Source organism: Lissotriton helveticus, chromosome 8 (genome assembly GCF_964261635.1).
Source record: "Lissotriton helveticus chromosome 8, aLisHel1.1, whole genome shotgun sequence".
NCBI lineage: Eukaryota > Metazoa > Chordata > Amphibia > Caudata > Salamandridae > Lissotriton > Lissotriton helveticus.
Genome location: NC_136069.1, coordinates 51040133 through 51050132, shown reverse-complemented (window position 1 = coordinate 51050132; position 10000 = coordinate 51040133). Strand labels below are relative to the sequence as shown.

Here is a 10000-nt window from a genome sequence, read left to right as displayed (position 1 = left end):
TCGACGCAGCAGCGCGACGGATATCCCTACCAGGCGGCAGAGCCCATCAGTGCGCAACTATGTCGAACAGAGGCCCCAAACACAACACTACCCAGGCCAAGCTGGATAAGTTTGCATACGAGAGACACACTCCTCCACCGGAGCAGCGCAAGAACGCTGGGAAGGCAAATGAAACGGAGGGGGCGAAAAAGGCCACGTTAGAAGATGTCCTGATGGCACTGGCCCAAGTGCAGGCGACGGTGGGAGCTACGGCCACAGAAGTTACCCTGATCCGGGCAGACCTCCAGAAAATGAGCGAAAAGGTCAAACAAGTTGAAGTGGTCACTAAATCCTTGGTAGAGGATGTCTCTGCTTTGCAGACGGAGATGGAGCAACTACAAACAGACAACAAACTACTCAGGGAAAGGTTGGATGACCAGGAAGGGCGCTCCCGGCGCAATAACGTACGAATTTTAGGTGTGCCCGAATCGGAGGACACGGGAGCGATGGACATCTATGTTGAAGGCTTGATCAAAACCAGACTTCAGCCCAAAGGCCTCTCGAACTTTTTTTCGGTGGAACGGGCACACCGAGTGCCGGGGGGCAAGCCCCGGACGGGAGGACCGCCTAGGCCAATCTTAGCCCGGCTGTTCAACTTTAGAGACCGCGACGCCATCCTCCAGGCCGCGAGGGTAGCGCCGGCCATTCAAGTCCAGAACTCGAGAATAGCGTTCTTCCCGGACTACACGGCGGAGGTCGCCAGACGGCGGAAAACATTTCTTGAGGTGAAAAAGACTTTGCGGGAGAAGGAACTGCCGTACTCGATGATCTACCCGGCGAGGCTGCGAGTAGTAGCGGACAAGAAGGTGTGGTTTTTTGACTCCCCGGACGCGGCTCGGGACTGGCTGGAGGGATGGCACACAGTGGGCAAGCCGAGGAGGGCACCCAGATCTACACAGGATCGCAGGGGAGACAGCAGGCCCGCTTCACTAACGTCTGGTAGGGAGGAGGCGGAGGGCTCTCCGCCGCGTGGACTCGCGGGGGCGGGCGGTAGGGTCTGATCTTGGGGCCCCCCCCCCCCACACGCCGCTGGACTCTAAGGTCGAGACGATCGCTGTCCGTTTCAACACAGTTTCAAGGCTGCATATGGACACTGGCAAGGACACCCCGGATGCACGCAGGGATGCCGCCTGCTCAGGGAGACACTCTCCCCCTTACACGCAAGTACTCTGGTTATGGGAGGGGTAAAGCGCTCTGCTAAGTTGGGGGGGCGGGCAGTTGTAAGTCCGTTAGGCAGGGATGCAGGGAGGGGGGATTGGTTGGGGGGTTGCTGTTGCTTTTTTGTGGTTTGGAGTTGGAATAGTATGTCACGGAAGAATGTTAGGCCCCTGTCTGTGTTTACCCCGACGGGGATAAGCGTGATGAGGAAGACTGACCCGATGGGTTCATCTGTTGTCCCCCTACATGGTCGTACCTCCACTGCCGATGCTGGGTATGCTTGTCGATACCCCATGCTGCCCGTAGTTCCCGATGGCTGACATACCTTCAAATGGCGGTGGCACCGCAGATACCGAGAGCACACGTCCCACCCTGAGACTCATGACATGGAATGTGAGAGGGTTGGGTGACAAGGTAAAAAGGGGTTTGGTTCTAGCAGCGATTAAAAGGCAGAAGCCCACTGTTGTGCTCCTGCAGGAGACCCACTTAACGGGGGGAGCAGTTAAGGCTCTGGACAGGAGAGGATACAAAATGGTGGTCCATTCGATGTTTACGTCCGGGTCCCGTGGGACCGGAATCCTGTTACATAAAAATGCGCTATTCATCCCCCTGCTGACTAAGTTTGATGATCAAGGTTGTCTTGCCGCCCTGCAGGGACGGTGGGAGGGGAAACTCATTAATCTCGTTTCAGTGTACGTCCCACCGGCACTTCACTCGGTGGTCCTCCCTAAACTGGGCGAATTTATCCTATCGCTCCCAGAGGGGGAGGTCATCCTCGGTGGGGATTTTAATGCCATCATGGATGCTCAACTCGACAGATTCCCGGCTCCAGTCTCCGGGGGAGGGATCCCCCGGCTTCAACAATTTTTAACGGCCATGGGCCTAGTAGACATTTGGAGGCATCTCCACCCCGCAGATCTGGCATATACTTATCATTCAGCGGTGCATGGGAGCCTGTCTAGGATCGACCACTTCCTAACGCTGGGGGGGGGTCTCCAATATATAGATGGGATGGCAATTCACCCTAGGGGGATCTCTGATCACTCCCCACTGACTCTTACTCTTTCCTCCCGGATACCGACACGCAGGCGCATATACCTTATCCAGCCTACCTACCTCAAGGTGCCCCAGATTCACAAAGCTCTGAAAAAGGCCACGACACAATATTTCTCTGAGAACGCACACTCGGTGGACTCTGCGGAGATCCTCTGGGAGGCATATAAAACAGTTCTACGGGGACACGCTATAAGTGCCATCGCGGGTTACAGGAGGGAACGTTCCCAGGAACTAGCGAACCTGGAACTGACTTTACAGGACTCCACCACTACACATGAGCGCCATCCCACCCCGGAGACACTACACACGCTTACTTTACACCAGCGGATGTACGCGGATCACGTTCGCCTACACGTTAAGAATGACATAACCAACACTCAGAACAGGGTTTATGAGGTGGGGGACAAGGCGGGAAAGATGTTGGCGTGGCTCGACAAACGAGAGGGGAGCTCAAGGGGAATCCATAGGTTGAAAGATGACCGAGGTGAGGTACATACCGACCCGGAGCGCATTGTGGAATTGCTCGCTGACCACTTCGAACGGGTATACACCCCTGAAAGAGAGGTGACGCCTGAGATGGCCAGGGAGGCGCTGGCTCCTGTCGAGGTCAGTACGCTGGCCCCTGAGGTGTCTGCAGAACTGGATGCGGACATTACCGCTGAGGAGATACAACTGGCGATCAACGCTTTGAACCCGGGTAAGGCGACAGGCCCCAACGGGATTCCGGTGGAGTGGTACCAGGCAATGCCTGAAACCCTGAGTACGCATTTGTCGGAAATGTATGGGGACTGCCTGGGGAGGGGTACACTTCCGCCGGATCAGCGGGTGGCTACGATAGTGGCCATCGCCAAGCCGGGCAAGCCACCTGAGGAGTGCTCTTCCTACCGTCCCATATCACTGCTTAACGCAGAAACCAAAATCCTCGCCAAGCTTCTAGCGCTGAGATTGGTGCCCCACTTGGCTTCACTGATACACCCGGACCAGTCCGGGTTTATGCCCCATCGAAACACTGCCCTAAATCTACGCAGGCTGCACGGGGTGTTGGCTCGTGCTGATTTGGTCACTACTCGGGCGGTCATCTTGGCGCTTGATGCTAGGATGGCATTTGACCTCGTGGAGTGGGCTCACCTATTTGAGACGCTGACACACATGGGGTTCGGCCCCCGCTTTATCGCATGGGTAAGATTGCTTTACACTGCCCCGACAGCGCGGGTGGTGGCGAATGGGCATATCTCACGTGCATTCCCACTGGGCAGGGGCACGCGGCAAGGCTGCCCTCTGTCGCCGTTGCTGTTTGCAATCGCACTAGAACCTTTAGCCACCTTGATTAGGAGGTCGCCTCGACTTCAGGGAGTCTGCTGGAAGGAGGGGTGGGAAGACCGGCTGTCTCTTTATGCGGACGATATGCTGATATACCTCTCAAACCCCGAAAGTGGAATCCCTGCGCTCCTACACCTTTGCGATGCCTATGGTACGACCTCCGGCTACACACTGAACTGGAATAAATCAGAGATGTACGTGCTGAAAGGGGAAGCCCCGGTCCTGGCAGCGGACTGCCCTCTACGGAGAGCGGATACCTCATTTAAATACCTGGGCATTCAGGTCACTGCGGACCCGGTGGAATTTATGTCCAAAAATCTCGGTCCCCTCGTGGATAGGCTCAAACGTGATGTGCAATTTTGGTCAGGCCTCCCATTGACGCTTCTGGGGCGGGCTGCACTCTATAAAATGATGACTCTACCTAGGCTGTTGTATGTCCTTGAGAATACTCCCTTTCCGGTAGCCCCGGGGTTCTTCCGAAAAATATCGGCACTGGTGTCGACCCTCTTATGGGGGAACTCCCCACCACGTATAGCCCAATCCAAATTGCATAGAGGGTGGTTTGACGGAGGTATTGCCCTTCCCAATATAAAACTATATTATTGGGCGGCACACCTCAAACCCATTAACCAATGGATCCACGCTCCGCAGACTGAGCCTGCGTTCCGAGCAGATAGAATGCAGTTGGGCACCGCCACTCTCCTGGCCCCACTCTATGACCAACGTAAAGCGCGCAAGCTGGTGGGACCTACGAAACTGTCAGTATCACTCTGGCACACAGCAACGGCGGCCCTGGGGTGGAAGGGCAGGATCACCAAACTAACCCCGTTGTGGGACTCTCGAGTCCTTGGTAACCTGAGAATTAGTAAAGGCTTTTCGCACTGGGATACTATAGGCATATCCGCCGTGGGCGACCTATGGGAACGGGGTGAGGTCATACCTTTCGCTAGATTGCAAGAACTATATGAGCTTAATGACAGGGAACTCTATAGGTACGTTCAGGTTCGACACGCACTACTGGCGGCCCTCCCCGCGGGAACGGACCTACCAGATTCCTCCCCGCTGGAGGACCGCCTCCTTACTGAATTCATGTTAGAGCGAGCCACGTCTTTTACATATCGCAAACTGATTAATAACCTACCAGACCCAATGCTCTCCCTGAAGATGAAATGGGAGGGAGATACGGAGGAGATGGATGAGCACGAATGGAATGAGGCATTGGCCTCGCCCAGGGAGGTGGGCATCTCCGCACGGCTGAGACTAGTGCAATTAAAAATTCTACACAGAGTATATTACACAAGGACATTGCTGCATCGTATATCTCGAGCTCAGCACCCCTATTGCCTTCGAGGGTGTGGGGAGGAGGGTACTTTTTTCCACACTATATGGGACTGCCCGCACATACGGGAATACTGGAGGCAGATAATGAGAACGATCTCACAAACATTAGAACTATCCCTAGTGCCAGACCCGAGGAGATGCCTGTTAAATGTGTGGGCGCCTACAGACATTACTAGACATGGGCGACTTTGGGCAACGGTGGGAATGGTTGTGGCTAAACGTGATATTGCACAGAGGTGGGGAGTAGCGGAGGTTCCAACCGCGTCAGCCTGGTGTCTGAACATGGACAGAATAATGATAACCGAGAGGGCGGTGTACTCCAACCGTGAATGCCCGGGAAAATGGAATAAAGTCTGGTCCAACTGGAATGTTTACAGGGGGGACATTTGTGACCCTTTGCCGGAGGAGGACCTAGCGGAATCCGATGAGGAAGGGGAGGAAGGCTGACATATAAGGTACCAGGGGGGGCAGGGAGACTGTGAAGCAGGGTCTCTAGTCACACTTAAGGGAGGGGTAGGATCAAGAGGGGATACGGGCTACAGCTACCACAGGATCATTACCTCAATACATGCATTATAGTTGGGAAAGATGGGAGATTTAGTGAGAGTAATGCTTACAGACACATGGCTACGGGGGACACGATAATTTATTGGTGACACTTCTATGAACACGTGATTATTCCTGATTGTTCTTTACAGTTTCTATTGTTTGCTGGGGGGGGGGGGGAGAAAATATGAAAACCAAAAACCTACCCTCACGAGTATTAATTTCGCTTATAACGCACCCTTTCTTTTCAGCAACGGACATGATGTTGGAATGTTTACGAATGCTATTTTACTTGTACTCGTATATCTTGTCTCATACACACTACTATAGCGGCCAGCCCATGCGGGTTGTAGGCATTTCGCTGTGTGAATTGAAGGTGTAATAAAGGTTTTTGAAAAAAAAAAAAAAAACGCTACCTAACCCGGATCCCAAAAATGCTATTTACCCATTGCACAAGTTAACTGCTGAATGATACAGGACTCCTTAAAACATATCTCTAACATATAAGGGTAAATATCCAGGTCATGCATCTAGTTTGTTGAATGGTTCAAATCAAAGTATGAAGACCACAGCTAGCAGCAGGCCAAAATATCTCAGTTGGGAGAGCGTTAGACTGAAGATCTAAAGGTCCCTGTTTCAATCCCGGGTTTCGGCACAGTTGAGAGGTTCCTTGCTTCTGACGAAAGAGGTCTTGGAATCTGCTACAGTACTTTTTTCTCTATTCATCAAATTTTTTCCAACTGATATACAACACAAGTAATTTAACATAGACTTTGCTTTCTGTCCACATTCTAAACTTGCTTCCACATTTCTTGCCTTCAGGTTAGACTATGAATGTTTCCCATTTCATGCTTTTTTGTAAAGTAACCTCTTGTCTGCCTTACCTTCAACTTCCCCTTGAACACAGATGTCAGTAGTCAGATGACGTTGCTTACCTACTCAGGCCACATACGTCTGGGTAATATAGTGCTAGTCCATTCAGAGTTAAAAAAACGCTACCTAACCCGGATCCCAAAACTTTATTTACCCATTGCACAAGTTAACTGCTGAATGATACAGGACTCCTTAAAACATATCTCTAACATATAAGGGTAAACATCCAGGTCATGCATCTAGTTTGTTGAATGGTTCAAATCAAAGTATGAAAACCTCAGCTAGCGGCAGGCCGAAATAGCTCAGTTGGGAGAGCGTTAGACTGAAGAGCTAAAGGTCTCTGGTTCAATCCCGGGTTTCGGCACAGTTGAGAGGTTCCTTGCTTCTAACAAAATAGGTCTTGGAATCAGCTGTAGTACTTTTTTCTCTATTCATCAAATTCTTTCCAACTGATATACAACACAAGCAATTTAACATAGACTTTGCTTTGTATCCTCCTTCTAAACTTGCTTCCACATTTCTTGCCTTCAGGTTAGACTATGAATGTTTCCCATTTCATGCTTTTTTGTAATGTAAACTCTTGTCTGCCTTACCTTCAACTTCCCCTTGAACACAGATGTCAGTAGTCAGATGACGTTGCTTACCTACTCAGGCCACATACGTCTGGGTAATATAGTGCTAGTCCATTCAGAGTTAAAAAAACGCTACCTAACCCGGATCCCAAAACTCTATTTACCCATTGCACAAGTTAACTGCTGAATGATACAGGACTCCTTAAAACATATCTCTAACATATAAGGGTAAACATCCAGGTCATGCATCTAGTTTGTTGAATGGTTCAAATCAAAGTATGAAGACCACAACTAGCAGCAGGCCGAAATAGCTCAGTTGGGAGAGCGTTAGACTGAAGATCTAAAGGTCCCTGGTTCAATCCCGTTTTTCGGCACAGTTGAGAGGTTCCTTGCTTTCAACAAAATAGGTCTTGAAATCTGCTGCAGTACTTTTTTCTCTATTCATCAAATTTTTTCCAACTGATATAGAACACAAGCAATTTAACATAGACTTTGCTTTCTGTCCTCCTTCTAAACTTGCTTCCACATTTCTTGCCTTCAGGTTAGACTATGAATGTTTCCCATTTCATGCTTTTTTGTAAAGTAAACTCTTGTCTGCATTACCTTCAACTTCCCCTTGAACACAGATGTCAGTAGTCAGATGACATTGCTTACCTACTCAGGCCACATACGTCTGGGTAATATAGTGCTAGTCCATTCAGAGTTAGAAAAACGTTACCTAACCCGGATCCCAAAAACGCTATTTACCCATTGCACAAGTTAACTGCTGAATGATACATGACTCCTTAAAACATATCTCTAACATATAAGGGTAAATATCCAGGTCATGCATCTAGTTTGTTGAATGGTTCAAATCAAAGTATGAAAACCACTGCTAGCAGCAGGCCGAAATAGCTCAGTTGGGAGAGCGTTAGACTGAAGATCTAAAGGTCCCTGGTTCAATCCCGGGTTTCGGCACAGTTGAGAGGTTCCTTGCTTCTGACAAAAGAGGTCTTGGAATCTGCTGCAGTACTTTTTTCTCTATTCATCAAATTTTTTCCAACTGATATACAACACAAGTAATTTAACATAGACTTTGCTTTCTGTCCTCATTCTAAACTTGCTTCCACATTTCTTGCCTTCAGGTTAGACTATGAATGTTTCCCATTTCATGCATTTTTTGTAAAGTAACCTCTTGTCTGCCTTACCTTCAACTTCCCCTTGAACACAGATGTCAGTAGTCAGATGACATTGCTTACCTACTCAGCCCAAATACGTCTGGGTAATATAGTGCTAGTCCATTCAGAGTTAAAAAAACGCTACCTAACCCGGATCCCAAAAACGCTATTTACCCATTGCACAAGTTAACTGCTGAATGATACAGGACTCCTTAAAACATATCTCTAACATATAAGGGTAAATATCCAGGTCATGCATCTAGTTTGTTGAATGGTTCAAATCAAAGTATGAAGACCTCAGCTAGCAGCAGGCCGAAATAGCTCAGTTGGGAGAGGGTTAGACTGAAGATTTAAAGGTCCCTGGTTCAATCCCGTGTTTCGGCACAGTTGAGAGGTTCCTTGCTTCTAACAAAATAGGTCTTGGAATCAGCTGTAGTACTTTTTTCTCTATTCATCAAATTTCTTTCAACTGAAATAAAACACAAGCAATTTAACATAGACTTTGCTTTCTGTCCTCCTTCTAAACTTGCTTCCACATTTCTTGCCTTCAGGTTAGACTATGAATGTTTCCCATTTCATGCTTTTTTGTAATGTAAACTCTTGTCTGCATTACCTTCAACTTCCCCTTGAACACAGATGTCAGTAGTCAGATGACGTTGCTTACCTACTCAGGCCACATACGTCTGGGTAATATAGTACTAGTCCATTCAGAGTTAAAAAACGCTACCTAACCCGGATCCCAAAAATGCTATTTACTCATTGCACAAGTTAACTGCTGAATGATACAGGACTCCTTAAAACATATCTCTAACATATAAGGGTAAATATCCAGGTCATGCATCTAGTTTGTTGAATGGTTCAAATCAAAGTATGAAGACCACAGCTAGCAGCAGGCTGAAATAGCTCAGTTGGGAGAGCGTTAGACTGAAGATCTAAAGGTCCCTTGTTCAATCCCGGGTTTCGGCACAGTTGAGAGGTTCCTTGCTTCTAACAAAATAGGTCTTGGAATCTGCTGTAGTACTTTTTTATCTATTCATCAAATTTTTTCCAACTGATATACAACACAAGCAATTTAACATAGACTTTGCTTTCTGTCCTCCTTCTAAACTTGCTTCCACATTTCTTGCCTTCAGGTTAGACTATGAATGTTTCCCATTTCATGCTTTTTTGTAATGTAAACTCTTGTCTGCATTACCTTCAACTTCCCCTTGAACACAGATGTCAGTAGTCAGATGACGTTGCTTACCTACTCAGGCCACATACGTCTGGGTAATATAATGCTAGTCCATTCAGAGTTAAAAAAACGCTACCTAACCCGGATCCCAAAAATGCTATTTACCCATTGCACAAGTTAACTGCTGAATGATACAGGACTCCTTAAAACATATCTCTAACATATAAGGGTAAATATCCAGGTCATGCATCTAGTTTGTTGAATGGTTCAAATCAAAGTATGAAGACCACAGCTAGCAGCAGGCCCAAATATCTCAGTTGGGAGAGCGTTAGACGGAAGATCTAAAGGTCCCTGTTTCAATCCCGGTTTTCGGCACAGTTGAGAGGTTCCTTGCTTTCAACAAAATAGGTCTTGGAATCTGCTGTAGTACTTTTTTCTCTATTCATCAAATTTTTTCCAACTGATATACAACACAAGCAATTTAACATAGACTTTGCTTTCTGTCCTCCTTCTAAACTTGCTTCCACATTTCTTGCCTTCAGGTTAGACTATGAATGTTTCCCATTTCATGCTTTTTTGTAATGTAAACTCTTGTCTGCCTTACCTTCAACTTCCCCTTGAACACAGATGTCAGTAGTCAGATGACGTTGCTTACCTACTCAGGCCACATACGTCTGGGTAATATAGTGCTAGTCCATTCAGAGTTAAAAAAACGCTACCTAACCCGGATCCCAAAACTCTATTTACCCATTGCACAAGTTAAT

At 48.1% G+C, this 10000-nt stretch overlaps 1 non-coding gene across 1 annotated transcript; it reads left to right on the top strand.

Annotated features, from left to right (window-relative positions):
• The first annotated feature begins 7789 nt into the window (after positions 1 to 7789).
• Positions 7790 to 7862, top strand: TRNAF-GAA (transfer RNA phenylalanine (anticodon GAA)). Its single transcript has one exon. It is a non-coding gene; the product is annotated as a tRNA-Phe (tRNA).
• The last annotated feature ends 2138 nt before the right edge of the window (positions 7863 to 10000 follow it).